The sequence below is a fragment of the Oreochromis aureus genome, linkage group 3 (genome assembly GCF_013358895.1).
Source record: "Oreochromis aureus strain Israel breed Guangdong linkage group 3, ZZ_aureus, whole genome shotgun sequence".
NCBI classification, from domain to species: domain Eukaryota; kingdom Metazoa; phylum Chordata; class Actinopteri; order Cichliformes; family Cichlidae; genus Oreochromis; species Oreochromis aureus.
The window spans coordinates 123,496,461-123,514,923 of NC_052944.1; the positions used below are offsets into that span (position 1 = coordinate 123,496,461).

General features: G+C 43.7%; 1 pseudogene; it reads right to left on the reverse strand.

Moving 5' to 3' along the window:
* The window catches only part of LOC120435241, a 139,821-nt pseudogene extending 121,558 nt beyond the window's left edge, over window positions 1–18,263 (reverse strand).
* Window positions 18,264–18,463: the final 200 nt, after the last annotated feature.

Sequence of the window (18,463 nt, forward strand, 5' to 3'; positions counted from 1 at the left end):
ACTCTTCAAATAAGCCATTCCTCTGCAGATGATCTGTTAGCTGTTTGACAACTACTCTTTCAAGGATTTTTGATATGAAAGGAAGGTTGGAGATTGGCCTATAATTAGCTAAGACAGCTGGGTCTAGAGATGGCTTTTTAAGTAAAGGTTTAACTACAGCCACCTTGAAGGCCTGTGGTACATAGCCGATTATTAGAGATAGGTTGATCATATTTAAGATTGAAGCATTAATTAATGGCAGGACTTCTTTGAGCAGTTTTGTAGGAATGGGGTCTAAAAAGACACGTTGATGGTTTGGAGGAATTAATTATTGAAGTTAACTCAGAAAGATCAATTGGAGAAACAGAGTCTAACTTAACATTGATGGTACTAAAAGTAGCTGTAGATAATATTACATCTGTGGGATGATTATTGGTAATTTTTTCTCTAATGATAAAAATTTTATTTCTGAAGAAGTTCATGAAGTCATTACTAGTTAACGTTAAAGGGATTGTTGGCTCAGTAGAGCTCTGACTTTTGTCAGCCTGGCTACAGTGCTGAAGAGAAACCTGGGGTTGTTCTTATTTTCTTCAATCAGTGACGAATAGTAAGATGTTCTGCTTTTGCGGAGGGCTTTCTTATAAAGCAGCAAACTATTTCTCCAGGCTAAATGATCATCCTCTAAATTTGTGACACGCCATTTCCTCTCCAGCTTACGAGTCATCTGCTTTAGGCTACGTGTTTGAGAATTATACCACGGAGTCAGGTACTTGGATTTGAGGCCTTAGTTTTCACAGGAGCTACAGTATCCAGAGTAAATGCGTAGTGAGGAGGTAAAATTATTAACAAGATAATCGACCTCTGTTGGAGTAGTGTTCAGATAGCTGCTCTGCTCTATGTTGGTACAGGGCATTGAAGATGATAACAGTGGGTGGATTATATTCTTAAACTTAGTTACAGCACTTTCAGAAAGACATCTACTTTGATAAAGTCTACTCTCCACTGCTGTGTAATCAATTATTGTAAATGTAAATGTTATCAGGAAATGATCAGACAGCAGAGGGTTTTCAGGAAACACTGTTAAATGTTCAGTTTCTATGCCATATGTTAAAACAAGATCTAGAGTGTGATTAAAGTGGTGGGTGGGTTCTTTTACATTTTGAGAGAAGCCAATTGAGTCTAATAACAGATTAAATGCCATGTTGAGGCTGTCATTTTTAGCATCTACATGGATGTTAAAATCACCCACAATAATTATTTAATCTGAGCTGAGCACTAAATCAGATAAAAAGTCTGAGAAATCAGAGAGAAACTCTGTGTAAGGCCCAGGTTCTCCTCAGAGGTCTGTACAGGAGCATGTCCACCCCCACTGAAGATCTCAGTCACTGTGAAACACAGAAACCTGCTTGTGTGGCCTCTGCCTCACATGTAGATGCAGCTACAGGTTTCTCTGTCAGTCAGACTGAAACAGTGTCCTGATGCTGCATCATTCAGCTCTGTGCCCCAGTCAGCATCACTGTGTCTACCAGTGTCAGTGTTTCTTTTCCTGTAACACTCAGCACAGGCTCAGCTGGTATCCAGTGTTGGACTTTCAGCTGCTGTCATAGATCCTCTAACATAGATCAGCTCTGCTACATGTTGTTAGATCAGTGCAGCTGCCTGTCATGTCCTGATGTTTCTCTGGGTCAGCAGCTTCTCCATCAGAGGTTCACATGGAGCTGATCCAGTATCTCCAGTAACTGTGTTCTGTGCCTCACTGGTTCATCCTTCTGTCTGTGTGACGTCAGTCAGATGTTAAACTCTGTAATCTTCACTGTGTCACAGAGTTCAGTGAGTCCCGTTATTCACAGGATCAATCAGATCATCAGAGATGATCAGCAATCAGTGGTGCCAACAGCACCTCCTGTGGTGAGAGGATGCAATAATGCAATGTAGCATTTTACACTGAACACTTCCAGTCATGGAAACTGTCTGTTGGATCTGTGTGACGTTGCTTTCTCTTGTTGCTTTCTTGGTTAGAGTTCCTCACAAATGTCCAGATGATTCTTCTAATGAGGCGTCGACCATGTTTTCAGTTCTTTGGAAGAAAACATCGCCCTTTGCCATCCTTACTTTTCTTTGACTTCTTCAAATGCAGCTGAACTCCAGCTGGTATTTGATTGGACTCTGCAGCTGTTTCTGGTCATCAGTTCATTCCTGCAAACCTCTGAACCTGAACAACAATGATGCTGCATTGCTGGCTGATCCCAAAAGGTTGATTCTGTTCATCTGGACGTTTTCAGAAACGTTTGCTCACTGATCAGGTGACTTCTTCAGTCTCAGCTGACTGCAGCTTTACAACCTTACAAACAGCACATTTGCACAATGACTGAAACCAGCAGCACCTGATATATATGATACTAATATAATACATATACATATATAATCCATACTAATGATGAAGGAACTGAGCTCACAGTCCATTGTTCATTCAGTGAACTACTCAGTTTATTTTGGGCCTCAGAAATGCTCACTCTGTTTGTACATCACTGTCAGCGATAGACTCATTCTGCTGTGTGGACAGGAACACATGTGACATCACTTCCTGTTTGTTTGTGACTGAAGAGGAAGAAGTTTACAAGGAATCATTTAGAAGAGTTTCAAACATCAACTGACTGAAGCCATTAATGTGAAAACGTGTTTGTGAGTGAAAGAGACAGACATGTACAGACTGAACTATCTGTTCAACAGTCAGAGTGTTTCTCTAACAGGAGACACTCTTTACACTCCACTCAGCACAGGGACACTGAGGAACCGGGAAACCAGTCTAACACAAACCCAGGATAAAGAGTTTGAGTGAATGTGGTGTTGACGGTGTGGAGGTGGATCAGAGTGTCAGAGGAGACTCTGTAGAAGGACAGAGTGCCAGCAGGACAGTCCACATACACTGCTACTCTGTTAGAGACAGAGGAGGAGGAGGAGGAGGAGGAGGAGGAGGAGGAGGAGGAGATGGGTGTTCGTCTGTTATTGTGCCAGACAGAATTAGGACCATAATCAGAGCAGTTCAGACTCCAGGACTGATCATTGTAGCCAAACACACAGTCATCACTGTCTCCTTTCTTTCTGATGCTTCTGTAACTCACTGATATATAAACGTCTCCTCTGCACTCGACCTCCCAGTAACAGCGACCAGTCAGACCATTTCTACACAGCAGCTGAAGAACATCAAATCTGCCTGGATGATCAGGATATGACTGAACCTCCTCCACACGTGTCACCTTCCTGTTGTTGTCAGACAGTTGGAGCTTTGTGTTCACTGTGTTTGTGTCGATTGTGAGTTGACAGGAATCTGATGGAGAGAACAAACACAATCCAGCTGCAGTTATTGATCCATCATCTGTTCATTGATTGACACTTTGATGATGACTCCTGACATGATGAAGATGGTTGAATGTGTGCTGCTTTGTTTCCATGAATCCCATTAAAAACACACTTACACTTCCTCAGACCTGGTCTCAACCATCGGACTCCAGCAGGCTCCACCCTGAAAGGAGGAGGGGTCAGAGCAGTCAGCATGCACACATGGACATTACATGGCTCTCACACACACACTGTTACACACTGAGCTCAAAGCTCGACTCCACTGTTTTATTCAAAGAAATCTACATTTATTTATCAGCACATTTAAAAACAGGTTGAGCCAAAGTGCTGCACAGAGTAGAGATAAAATAGGAAACATACACAGTAATTACTATAAAGACTCATCAGAATTGGAAGCTACAGAGTACAAATGTGTTTCCAACCGGGTTTTAAAAATGTCGAGTGTTGGTGACGACCTGATGTGAAGGGCGACTGTTCCAGAGTTTGGCTGCAGCGATCGATAAAGCTCGCCTCTAAGATGGAGCCAATCCACTCAGAGATTTAAAGACAAACAACAAGATGCCATATTTCCTTGCTTTCTACAACTTCAGCAGCTATTGCTAAGTAGGCCACTTTGCTCTGCTAAGGATTTGTGTGACCATGATGGAAACTCTGATAAGCTAATGCTGCTAAGCTAATGCTATTTATGGGCCCTGTTAGAATCAATATTTCATTCTCATTCTGTTGTTTGAGAACAAATTTTTTGTGAATTCAGCCATAAATGTAGAGTTTGTCATTATTTAAGCTTCCATTTCCAAATGTTAGCTGGCACTTTATTAGGTACACTGGCATCTATCTCAGGTACACCTGTGACCTAAATGTTCCTGCAAACAGACTCCTTGGAGACCCCTACATAAATATCCATGTACTATCCAGCTAGACTAGTGTGTCTGTCCCTGAAAATATTCCTGCATGTGTGATTGTTCATGTGTCATCTGCAGGAAACAAACAGGAAGTGAGTGAAGGACATGGGAAATGTTTCCAGCTCTTCCTCCTCTATCAGACATTCTCTCCATACCTGAGAGTGTCCAGTCTCCAGCCTGGATCCTTCAGTCCAGCCAACAACAGCTTCATTCCTGAGTCTCCTGGATGATTGTAGCTCAGGTCCAACTCTCTCAGATGGGAGGGGTTGGAACTCAGAGCTGATGCCAGAGAAGTGCAGCCTTCCTCTGTGATCAGACAGCCTGACAGACTGCAGACACACAAAACAACAATCCGTCTGTTATCCATCTCTATGGCAGCATAACTAAGGGATGGTTCAGGGTCACCTGATCCAGCTCTAACTATAAGCTTTATCAAAAAGGAAAGTTTGAAGCTGATCTTTAAAGTAGAAAGAGTGTCTGTCTCCTGAAGTCAAACTGGGAGCTGCTTCCACACCAAGTCCAACATAGCCAGGCTTTGTTTGCAGCTTTGACCAAACCTCAAATCCCAGTCAGAGATGATGAGCATCATCACAGTGATGATCATTTCTCTGTTAACCCAGGCTTTCTGCTTCAGGATCTGTGCACGCTCACAGAACAAGGAGACCTTTAAACATCATTTCACTAAATGGATGGACTGAGCACAGCCTACAGCTGAACTGGTGCCAGAGATCATAAAGAACATCAAACAGTCAAATTCAACACTTTAGATGGAAATATGAGATCAATGCTGCAGACAATCATGAACCTGCTGAATTCATGAACATCAAGAATGCAGTAAGTGGTAAAATAAAGATTTGACCTCAGTGTGCTCAGTGTTTCTGTCTATTCCTAACATATTCCTAACATGATAGCTGCACTTTAGAGCTCTAAAACTGGAACTGACACATATTTAAACTCTACATGTTACTCAGTACATTCAGTTCTGACACTCGCCCACAGCCCAACAAAGGAAACATTGAGATCACATCAGTTTGTCATCAAAGTCTAATTATCAGTGCAATTTAACCTGTTATTATCTCGTTAACTCATTAATTGATTAACGTCAGCAATTATTTTAATCACAGTTTTTAAAATCATGATTATTGTGAAAGTGCTCACTGGCTCTGAATATAAAGCCATGGGTCACAGGAGGGATGTTGATCAGTGCTGGCTTGAAATGGGCGTCATTATGCACCTCAACCAATGAGAGCATTGATGGTGGGCCTAATAATACTGCAGCGCTCACATGACCAAGGACATAAAGAAAGGGGCGGGGACAGAAACATGGAGACAGGTACAGATCTTTGACATGGACATGTTAATTTTAAACTGTTCCAGGAGGCAGTGTTGATACAACTAAAGTTATCTGGAAGCAAAGTTGAGTTTTTTATCACCGGAGTACTTCATGTCTGAAGTATCACTTAAATGCATTACACGCTGTTGACGGCAGCAAACAAACCACCCAAACAAACAGAGGTGGGAGGCTTGGGCAGACAGTCTAGATAAACCAAAGAAAGACAAGCTAACAAACGCCACAGTGAAGTGAGTAGCTACAAACTGCAGGCCGATTAGTGTTGTTGAAGAAGTCGGTCTGAGGAACGTTCTTAGGATCAACAAATGACGGCATGTATGAGCCTCAAGACGCACCATCACAAGAAGAAAACATGAGCTGTAGAAAAAGGAGAGACTACCAAAGCCACGGCGTTACAACATGAACCTGCTATTGGTCTCTCTGGAGACTACTGGACGTAGCTGGGTAACCATGGTTACCTGGGAGTTACAGAAACGTGCTAACATGTGATTCATGATTTTGAAATAAAGTCAGCACACTCAGTACAGATAGTGCATCAAATATGATGCTGCTGCCAGACGTCTGCCTTTGAACACGTCCTTGCATCGTGCACAACACCAAGGTTGCCATGGCAATCACAGCTACCTGGGACAGTGCACAGCTGGAACCCTGCAGGTATATTTAACATGATGTATTTCTCAGTGTCCTGTCTGTGTGTGAGAGACAAACAGCCTCTGTATGTGTGTGTAAATACAGCATGAATATGTAGAGGACATGTTTGTGGATATCAGTAAATGAATGCTCTACGTCATTTGAATCTTTGATTCTTGTTTCTGTTGCAGGTCTGTGACTGAACTTCTGGGAGGAGAAAAGTTGGTTTCATGCTCTGTGATTCTGTGATTTGTCGTCTCTCTCAGGTGATGGAGAGCTCAGAAGATGACCCCGCCTACGTGGTCAAATTCAAGCCTACATTCAGAACAGACCTGGAGACACGCAAGCAAAATGTCAACATTGTATATGTGAAAACTGCTGCTGCACTGGAGCCAGATTCAGGGAGCTCAAGTGTCTGTGAAGGTTCTCAGTCATCCAGGTCATTGTAGTCTAAGGAGCTTGGAAAGAAAATCGTCTGGACTTCTTTGAGTTGCTTGAAGACGTTTCACCTCTCATCCGAGAAGCTTCTTCAGTTCTAAGGGTCAAATGGTGGAGAGTCCCAGATTTAAACCCAGTGGGAGTTTCCCCCCAAAGAGGGACAAAGGACCCCCTGATGATCTTGGTTTCATCTTTGCTCACAGGTGGAGAGTGCTTTCGAGCGTTTTCCTTATAAAATGGTGTTTTTACCATTTCTTCCTGCAGTAAATATAAACAACGATAGTATTCAGGAAGAAAACCAAAAACCAAACATTGCTCATAACTCTGGTTTTACGTGGTCTATCAACACAATTTAAAAACTGGTATAAAGTCCACACTTTTTCCGTCAGTTGTTCCGTCTGTCCTGCTCACATCTCCAATGGTTGGACACGTTGTCATTAACGTGGTTTCACTCCACATCAGCCATGCCGCTTTGCTCGCTAAAACACCGGTGTCTGCACATAAGGACGCTGTCATAGCCTGTCAACGTTGATTAGCTGCATATATACGAATGTGAATCGCATCATTGGCTGGACTATGGGATAAGGTGGCATCGTTCTAATCCCATACAGGAGCAGCCAGTCACTTACTGACTAACACTGCAAAACAGAATTGTTAAAGTTTTAATTTTAATTTCAATTGAGATTTGATTTTTTTTTGTGCGCAACGCAGATTTTCTGTGTGCAGAGACCGTGCCAGCAGTGCGCAATTGCGCATGCGTGCAGCTTAGAGGGAGCGTAGGGCACCACCACAGTTCACTTCAACAAAACTTTACTTCAGATTTGTTTTAATGTTTTGATCCAGTGATGAGAGCCGTTTCCCCCATGTCCAGTCCTTGTACTAAGCTAGGCTAAACATGTCCAGTGCCTGTCTCTGTGCAGCTTTTAATCTGATGTTAATAAGGTAGAAATGGAGGAAGAAGAAAATGACTTCATCAATCAACATGCAGCTACCAACCCAAATGGTGAGGTGGTGGTTAGTTATTACTGTTGTTCATGATCCCCTACATTATCCTACATACAAATATATTCTCCAGCTACAATAGTGTTTGTGTTCCTAAAAGGATTTCATGAATGTGTTATTGTTCATGTCACATCTGTATGAAACAAAGAAGTGAGGTTTATCCTTCATGATCACAAACTGTTCCAGCATGTAAACCTGAGATCTGTGTGGAGCAGCTGACCTGTATGATGTGCTCAACACAAACATTATTTACCATCAGTTACTGTGTGACTGAACCACGTGGGTGTATGAAACATCACTTTTAGTTTTAATAGCACATGGCAACATTCAGACGTGAATCTATACAGTAACACTTTGATTTGTTACAGTGAGGAGACTGTTGGAGGGAACGATGAGGGGAAACTGTAGCAGCAGCAACAGAAGCCAGGACACAAAGCTGAGGTCTGGGTTCCTCTATGCTACACACAGCCTCCTGGTCCTGGACTAACACATAAATATCTCCAAGTACACTTACTTCAGAAACTCTATTAAACTCATTACAAGTTTACTTCAGCTTTAAATTACTCACAACATCAGCACACATGAGTAAACACAGTAACTCACACAGCTACTGTTCAAGTTTAGTCATCTTTAATACAAATATACCTCATTATTATGAATCTCACAGCTACCTGCTCATTGAACTGAACAATACTTCTGTTTTACCTTTAAAACAAAATATGTGACTGTAAAAAATCTTCAGACAGTAATTAAGAATCTCCCAAGCAATCCAAAGAAACGAAAAGTTCACCTGCCACTTCTATAAAGCTTGGTTGTTTATACAATAATATCATTTAATGATCAGCAGTGGGGATGTTTGAATCCTGACCTGAGAGTTTCCAGTGTACAATGTGGACTCTGCAGTGCAGCAGACAGAAGCTTCACTCCTGAATCCTGCAGGTCGTTGTTACTCAGGTCCAGCTCTTTCAGACTAGAGGACTGGGAGCTGAGGACTGAGGACAGAGCATCACAGCTTCTCTCTGAGAGGTTACAGCAACTCAGTCTGAAAAAACAAACAAATGAATTAAATCAGTCAAATGAAACATTTTTTAATGCCAGCATGCAATACAATTATTGGTTAACTAAATAGCTTCATTTAAAACACAACTCTTCTTCTATATCAGCACTTACTCCTTGTAAGTTCCATCTGCTCCACCTTCTGAGTCAGAAGACATGAAAACAAACTGTAAATCTAGTAGAAAGATGATTGGAAATCTTCTCAGATCCATTTGTACATTTAGAGCCTGATACTGAAATATAGCAGCACGGACATTCACAGCAGCAAAGGGTTCTTACTGATCTTAGCTGGCTGGCCCTAGCTTATTGAAGATTAAAGAAAGCGGAATCAGCTGTTCAAAACCCCACAAGGCTGCCCGCTGTGATTGAAATGATGGGACGGGTCATGACTTCTCAAAATGGGCTCATTGAACGCAGCATGGATAAGATTTTGAAGAAGCTCATGGCGGTCGTGAGTTCTCAGACTTTGCTCTTTGAGCGCAAAACTGATAACCTCTCGGAGAAGCTCGTGGCTCTCCAACGGGAGATTGAGAGACGAGTGACAGACTGTTAGATCAGCTGTGAAATTGACATGTAGTTGTTCACACTAAAGAAAACCACCATCATTTCATGCGGCTAACATACCGGCGCCAGCTGTGGTCTCAAGGCTGGAGCTGAACATAACAAACCTCACCCTGATAACAGACGGTGTTTAGACTGTTCCTTCCCATCCTAAGCATGCTTATCCCCTTCCGGTGCAGACGGTGGGTCGAGGGGACCAGCGCAAATGCTGCAGGCCCGGATGCGCTGTCTAAACCGGCTGTCTCTCATCTTTTACCCTTCCCTGTTGCTTGTCATGTGTTTCTATGGCGTATTAAGGGTTTTCATGTGCTCTGCGCAAAAGTTATTTTTTTTTTCTGTTCTCAAACTTATCTCCCTGTTGGAGCTCAGTCTGGGGGGAGTTCTTTTTTCTCCTCATCTTTCCTGATGTTGTGCATTTTCCGCTGTTCGGTTCCGGGTCGCTGCTCTAGTGGCTGACCGGCCAGCTACCTAGCCTGATCTGTCTCCCCAATGTGATGTTTGTGTATTGTATGTACGATTGGCAAGGTCAGTATCCTAATTGCCCCTTGAAAATAAATACAGTGTTCTGAATCTGAAAAGATTACAGAAGACGACTCTGTTCAGTAAATATTACGCTCATGCTGTCAAGAAATACCAAAGGTAGTTAAAACTCTGGTTGTTGCAGCCATCCAGTAAGACATGCTTTGTACTGTTCTGCTGCAGTTTGTGACACCTGGTTGATGAGTTGTGAAGGATGATGAAACAAACACTTCACTCAATGTTTTTCTTTTAAACTGGATGTAATTTTGGCAGCCGAGAGTTTTTTACAATCTATCCCAGCTGCAAATAGGAACATAACAAATAAATAACTTTACCCATGTCACGATCCTGGGTCTTATGACCCAGTGTTTTGAGTTTTAGTTCTTTTGATGTTTATAGTGTATGTTTAAGCTTATTAGGTTTCCTATGTTCATTTGTTATTAGATTCCCCTTGTGTCTTCCATCCCCTGTGAAGTCTCCCTTGCCCTTCATGTGTTTCATGCCTGTGAGTCTTATGTTGTCAAGTTCATGTTGTCAGGTCTGTCTCATGTTTCCTGTTTTATTTTGAAGAGATCTTGTGTTCCTGTGTCTATAGTGTTTAGTTTTACTCTTCCACTGAGGACGTTATGTTCATGTGTGTCAGCTGTTTCTCCATGTGTTCCCACTTCCCTCATTATCCTCCTGTGTGTATTTAGTCCGTGTGCTTTCTGTCATTCCTTGTCAGGTCGTCTGCTCATCCACATCTCAACTTCAGGTATCCATGTTCATGTTTAAGGTTTTTCATGTTTAGTTTTAGTTCACCCAGTTTAGGTTATTGTTTAGTTTCACCAATGCCCTTTTGTTTGTACCTTTTTCACTAGCCTCAATAAATGGCTTGTTTTTTGTTATATCCACGCCACGTTTAGTTTTTGGTCTGCGCTTGAGTCCTCTTTTGCAAACACATACAGTCTGCCCCAGCCAGACTGTGACAACCCACTTGGATCCTTATCATTCAAGATTGTGAAAAGATTCTCTACTCAGAGAATACTGGTGATTTTAGATGAGAGAGATGATTTGGAAGATGATGAAGGGGAAGAGTTTTCAGAACTTGAGGCCTTTTGTCTTCACTGTATAGGACAGAGAAGACAGGAAGGGAGGGAGAAGTGAGGAGAATAACACACAGGAAATGGTCTTGGGCAGACTCAAACCAGGCCCTGGAGTCACGACTCTAACTTTCAGTACATGGGTCACCTGCTCAGCCAGGTAAGCTACAGCAGTCAGCAGTGTGTGAGTTAATTTGAGGACAATGATGACTATAAGTCATCATTGTCATTGTCATTGTCCTCGTCATTGTCAGTCTGCCCCAGGGCAGCTGTGGCTACAACTGTAGCTTGCCTCCACCAGTGTGTGAATGTGTGTGTGAATGGGTGGATGACTGGGTATGTAAAGCGCTTTGGGGTCCTTAGGCGGGGCTAGTAAAAGCGCTATACAAATACAGGCCATTTACCATAAGTCAGGTAAAAAAAGAAAAAATACTTATCATCAACCAACAAGGGGAAAACAGTGAGCTTGAATGACCAAGCATTGACCAAGGGTGGCTCACTCCTCGGTCTTCTTGCCCAAGGAGTGAACCACCCTGCATGGCTATCAATGTGGTGCAACGAAGGCCATCATACAGTAAAGGCCATCCAACCTGATTTTTAACTTTTCCTCCCAGATGCCACCTTAAAAATCATCTAGGTTAGGATATGTTGGCTGATCTGAATTGTGTTCTAGATCCAATCACAACAAACAGAGAGCTGTTGTGTGTCCAAGGTGAACAGGAAGAATATCTACATGCATAAAGTCAATAAAGTCAGAAGGTTTGCTTTAGACTGTGCTGCAGTTTATCATCAAAGACAAACAGGCACCATGCTGCCAATAAATGGCATCAAGTCTGACTTCAGTTTTTTCTTTCTTTTGTTCTTTTTTTTTTTTTTAATCAAGATTAAATTTAATAGCAACCACAGCAGAGATGACCAGGGAGCGTGTGCTTCAGGGGATATAGCTAAAACAGCTGGTTTCAGACTGAAGATGAACTGAGGTGCTGCACCCAAGTCTGTAACAACATTTTGACAACAGTGTGAAAGAAAAACTGGAAGAAAAGCAGGTTCAGGGAGGGACAAACATCTGCTGCAACCAGATTGGAGTGAGAGGAGAGAGCAGGCCAACAACAACAACAAAGAAACAACAAACACACTGTGGACGACCGAAGCAGAGTTTAAAGTGTAACTAAGGATGTTTCTCTGGCTGCCATGATTCACTGAGTAATTCAAATGCTTTCTTTAATGCAGGACCCACCATGAATGTAAAAGCAAGAGTTTCACCAGAGTTTGTGACTAAAAATAGACCTGCAGTAGAAACGTATCTAGGAGCATGCATGTGAATATAAAATATCACAACATTAGGCACATGCAGCCTAGGTTTTTAAACAAAGACTGATAACATAACAGCAGCAGTGATGATCAGAGTTTATGGTGATTTCAGCGTCTCGAGTACACAGAGTTCTGGAGACATCAAAGAGGTTACAGTTGTATTGGAGAAATCACAAAACTTATATAAATTCATACAAAGACAAAGCCTGGTGAAATAAATTACTGACACAGTTGGATGTTAAAATAAAGACATGAGTACAAATGTACTCACAGAGCTTTGTTGGAGGCTTTGACCACTGGCAGCAGCCTCAGAAGAGCCTCCTCTGAAGCAGAGTACTTCTTCAGGTCAAACACATCCAGATCTTTTTCTGGTGACAGTAAGATGAAGACCAGAGCTGACCACTGAGCAGGAGACAGTTTATCTGTGGAGAGACTTCCTGATCTCGGGGACTGTTGGATCTCCTCCACTAGAGAACGATCATTCAGTTCATTCAGACAGTGGAACAGATTGATGCTTTTCTCTGCAGACAGATTCTCACTGAGATTCTCCTTGATGTACTGGACTGTTTCCTGATTGGTCTGTGAGCTACTTCCTGTCTGTGTCAGCAGGCCTCGTAGGAGAGTCTGATTGGTCTGCAGTGAAAGACCCAGGAGGAAGCGGAGGAACAAGTCCAGGTGTCCATTTGGACTCTGTAAGGCCTTGTCCACAACACTCTGGTGGAGAGATTGAAGTTTTGGTTTGTTAAATAGTTTAGACCGTGTAGAGGTTGTTTGTTGTTCTTCCAGCAGATTGAGTCCAGAGTTGATGAAGGTCAGATGGACATGAAGAGCAGCCAGAAACTCCTGAACACTCAGATGGATGAAGCAGAACACCTTGTCCTGGTACAGTCCTCTCTCCTCTTTAAAGATCTGTGTGAACACTCCTGAGTACACTGAGGCTGCTCTGATATCGATGCCACACTCTGTCAGGTCTGATTCATAGAAGATCAGGTTTCCTTTCTGCAGCTGATCAAAAGCCAGTTTTCCCAGAGACTCAATCATCTTCCTGCTCTCTGGACTCCAGTGTGGATCTGTCTCAGCTCCTCCATCATTTCAAGATGGCGGCGCGAGCAGTCGCAGCGGCCCGGCGCTCTCCTCAACTTAGAGGTTTTCTTTTTATTTTGTGTATTTTTGTTTCACTTTTACTCCGATATGCAGGAGCACATATGCAGTACAGTAAAACTGAACTGCTTGCGGTTCTAAACCACAAAAACCTCCACACCTTTGCTGATAATGACTGGGACTCAATTCCCCCTGAGATCCGGAGGGTCACCGACTCTAATTTCACCATATCACCGCTGAAGTGGCGTAGGCGACGGAGGCACAGTAAACAGAAGAGAGGGAAGAGAGCGGGGCTGAAGGCTAGGCTACGTGCTAACCCACACGGACCGGCTATTCCGAGCCTCTTCCTCACCAACTCACGGTCACTAAATAACAAGATGGACGAGCTACGACTGCGGATCACCTCACGCTGTCTGGATTATTGTGTTATGATCATCACAGAGACTTGGCTGGACTCTTTTACCCCAGACACTGCGATTGAGCTAGCAGGCCACGCTATGTTCAGAGCGGACAGGAACAAAGAGTCCGGTAAGAAACGCGGGGGAGGTCTGCTAGTGTTTGTAAACAATAACTGGTGCACCAACAACACAGTTAAAGTCGTTCACTGCTGCCCAGACATAGAATACATGATGATTCAGTGCAGACCCTTCTACTTGCCGAGAGAGCTCACAGCGATCACAATAATAGCAGTTTATGTGCCGCCGCAAGCTAATGCTAAGTCAGCCATGGAGCTACTCCAGCGCTCCATTAATAAACGGCTAACAACGCACCCGGACTGCGCCGTGATCGTGGCAGGAGATTTTAACCACGCAAACCTGAAATCTGTCCTGCCTGGATTCTTTAAAACGTGAGCTTTCCGACGAGGAAAACAACACACTAGACCAGGTCTACACCAACATCCCAGATGCTTACAAGGCCACCCCCTGCCTCATCTCGGACTCTCTGATCATCTCTCTCTGTCCCTGATCCCTGCTTATAAACCTCTAACTCAAAGACAAAAACCATCTGAAAAATCAGTAAGAGTGTGGACCCATGGAAGCCACCACGGCCCTACAAGACTGTTTTGATAACACGAATTGGAGTGTATTTGCAGAAGGATCAGACTTGAGGGCCACACATCTGCTGTACTCTCATACATCAGCTTCTGTACTGAGAGCGTAACAACAACAAAGAGAGTGTTAAAGTGTTCCCGAACCAGAAGCCATGGCTCAACAGTGAGGTGAGAGCCCTACTAAGAGCACGTGACAGCGCCTTCAAATCAGGAGACCAACAAGTCTACAAAGAGGCACGCCAATCTCTGGTTAAAGGCATAAAAGAAGCCAAGCGCAAATACAAACAGCGCATCGAGGAACACTTTAACACAAAGAACTCCAGAGACATGTGGCAGGGGATCAAGACACTCACTGGCTACAAAGACAGTTGCACACAAACCAACTCCCCAGACATCACCTTACCTGACACCCTAAACCATTTCTTCGCCCGCTTTGACCAAGAAAACAGGGACACCATCACCCATCCTGCCATTACAGAGAGGGACGACACTCCCATCCAGCTGGAGCAGCACCAGGTCAGAGCCACACTGCGCAGAGTCAACGCGAGGAAAGCAGCTGGTCCTGACGGTGTAGCTGGTAGAGTGCTTAAAGCATGTGCAGACCAACTAGCAGAGGTTTTCACCACCATCTTCAACCTCTCACTGCTACAGTCTGTAGTACCATCCTGCCTTAAGTCATCCACCATCGTTCCAGTGCCCAAGAAGAACACAGTGAGCTGCTTGAATGACTATCGTCCAGTTGCTTTAACACCCATAATTGCCAAATGTTTGAACAGCTCATCATGTCCCACATTAAAGCTGCCATCCCTGCAAACCTCGATCCATACCAGTTTGCATACAGGGCAAACACGCCGACAGAGGACGCCATAATAACAGCTCTTCACACAGCCCTCACACACCTGGACTGTAGTAACACCTATGTGAGAATGCTATTTGTGGACTTCAGCTCCGCCTTCAATACAGTTCAACCCCACAAACTGGTTAATAAACTAAGCAACTTAGGACTCAGCAGCTCACTGTGCAACTGGATACTGGACTTCCTGAGCAACAGACCCCAGAACGTAAGAATGGGAGAGCACACCTCCTCCACCCTCATTCTGAATGTGGGTGTCCCACAGGGGTGTGTCCTCAGTCCCCTCTTATACTCACTTTTCACCCATGACTGTTCACCTATCCACACCAGTAACACCATTATAAAATTTGCTGATGACACCACTGTCATAGGACTGATCGACAACAACGATGATTCAGCCTACAGAGAGGAGGTTCAGCATCTGAAGCAATGGTGTGACGACAACAACCTGCATCTGAACACAGCCAAGACCAAGGAGATGGTAATCGACTTCAGAAGAACAAAGCGATCTGAGCACTCTACCCTCTACATTGATGGGGAGGAGGTAGAAAGGGTAGAAAGCTTCAAGTTTCTCGGAGTCCACATCTCGGCCGACCTTACCTGGTCCACAAACATCTCCCACCAGGTAGGGAAAGCACAACAAAGGCTGTACTTCCTCAGGAAACTACGCCAGGCCCAATTACCCCAAAGACTGCTAGTAAACTTCTACCGCTCCACCATTGAGAGCCTTCTGACTTACTGCTGCACACTCTGGTTCAACTGCTGCACTGCGGAGGACAAGAGGAAACTGCAGCGGGTGGTGAGGGCAGCAGAGCGGGCAATCGGCACTTCACTAACCCCCCTCAGAGACATCTATACTGGCAAACTTCAGCAGAAAGCCAGCATCATCATTAAAGACCCCTCGCACCCTGGACACTCACTTTTTTCCCCCCTTCCTCTCTGGTAAACGCTACAGGTCCATCAAGTCGAAGACAAACAGACTCAACAGAAGTTTTTACCCACAGGCTGTCAAACATGCCCTACCTCCACCCTGATTGGAGGATAACTGCACTGCCAACACTCATGGACATTACACCTTATTTATAAATCGTATTTCTGTTTATACTTCAATGCAAACAACACCCTTACCACTTTAAATTTTATTTATTATAACATTATTTAGTATAGTTCCAACAGCACCCCCACCCCACCCCCACTCAATGTGCAATATCATCCCCCGCCACACACTCAATGTGCAATATCACTGATCACACTGCACCTCTCAATGCACCTGCTAGTTAGATGGCATGTATGTGTATGTATATAGATGTAAGCGTGTATGTGGAAATATGTGTGTGTATGCATGTACGGATGCAAATATGTATATATACATATATGTATGTATGTGCGTGTATGTTTGCAGGTGTATGTATAACTTGTACATATCTTTCTTGTGTAAATGTAAATTTGTCATTGTGTAAATACTTACGCTATTGTGTACTCCACACACATGGAGAGATGCCAAACTGCCTTTCACTGTTCTTGTAACAGTGACAATAAAAAGCTATTCTATTCTATTCTATACTTGACCTTCTTCACTTTGGCCTGAACCACCAGGAAGTGGATGTACATCTCAGTCAGGGTGTTAGGCAGCTGTCCTCCCTCTCTGGTTTCCAGCACATCCTCCAGAACTGTAGCAGTGATCCAGCAGAAGACTGGGATGTGGCACATGATGTGGAGGCTTCGTGATGTCTTGATGTGGGAGATGATCCTGCTGGCCTGCTCCTCATCTCTGAATCTCTTCCTGAAGTACTCCTCCTTCTGTGGGTCAGTGAACCCTCTGATCTCTGTCACCATGCCAACACAGTCAGGGGGGATCTGATTGGCTGCTGCAGGTCGTGTGGTTATCCAGAGGTGAGCACAGGGAAGCAGTTTCCCCCTGATGAGGTTTATCAGCAGCACATCCACTGAGGTGGACTTTCTAGGGTCAGTTAGGATTGTAGTTTTGTGGAAGTCCAGAGGAAGTCGACACTCATCCAGACCATCAAAGATGAACACAACCTGGAAGTCTTCAAAGCTGCAGATTCCTGCTTCTTTGGTTTCAGTAAAGAAGTGATGAACAAGTCCCACCAAGCTGAACTTTTCCTCTTTCAGCACATTCAGCTCTCTGAAAGTGAATGGAAATATGAACTGGATGTCCTGGTTGGCTTTGTCTTAAGCCCAGTCCAGGGTGTATTTCTGTGTTAAGACTGTTTTCCCAATGCCAGCCACTCCCTTTGTCAGCACTGTTCTGATTGGTTCATCTCTTCCAGGTGAGGCTTTAAAGATGTCTTCTTGTCTGATTGTTGTTTCTGGTCTGTCTGGTTTCCTGGATGCTGTTTCAATCTGTCTGACCTCATGTTCATCATTGACCTCTGCAGTCCCTCCCTCTGTGATGTAGAGCTCTGTGTAGATCTGATTCAGAAGGGTTGGGTTTCCTGCTTTAGCGATGCCCTCAAACACACACTGGAACTTCTTCTTCAGCTTAGACTTAAGTTTACGATGACAAACTGCAGCTTGAAGTTCTGAATAAAGGAAGAATATCACCTTTTTTTTATAAACGCCATACAAAAACTTATTTGAATACATGTTGATACATAAGTGTTCCACTTATTACCAACATCTTAAATCTTTATATAAATCCTCTTACGGTCAGCCAGCTCCTCCTGCTTCATTCTCCTCAGGAAGTCCACTGTGATCTTCACAAATGCCTCTCTGCTGCTGCTCCTCTGACTCTCTAAGCATTCTGGGTAATCTGGACTCAGAACCTTCTGCATCTTCTTCAGCTCGTTCTTCACAAAAGTGATGATGTTGTCCTCCAGCAGCTGGAACAGAATATTTGTGAATGAGCCAATCAGACTGAAATCATGGAGCCAAACGTCAGATCCATGTTGGACACACTGACAATCCACTGGTCTACAAAGAGCAGCATGGAGAGGACTGTGAACAGAATAGATGTAACAGTAGTTGTTGTACATGTACAGACCATAAATATGGAGTCCAGGTGTGTTTGATGCTGCTGGGCAGACTGACCACTGGGAACCTCTGAGCTCTGCTGGTCCACTCTGTGGAGGAATCATGAAGAATCAGAACAAGCACAGGATAAAGATCCAGTTGTTTTCAGCTCAAATAACTTCATCTGAATCAAGTTTGTCAAGCTTTAAACTCTCAGATTGTGAACATATCAGTAATTTTCAGTCTGTTTTCATGGACGTCCTTTCAGTCATGATGTCAGGGAGGATTTTGAAG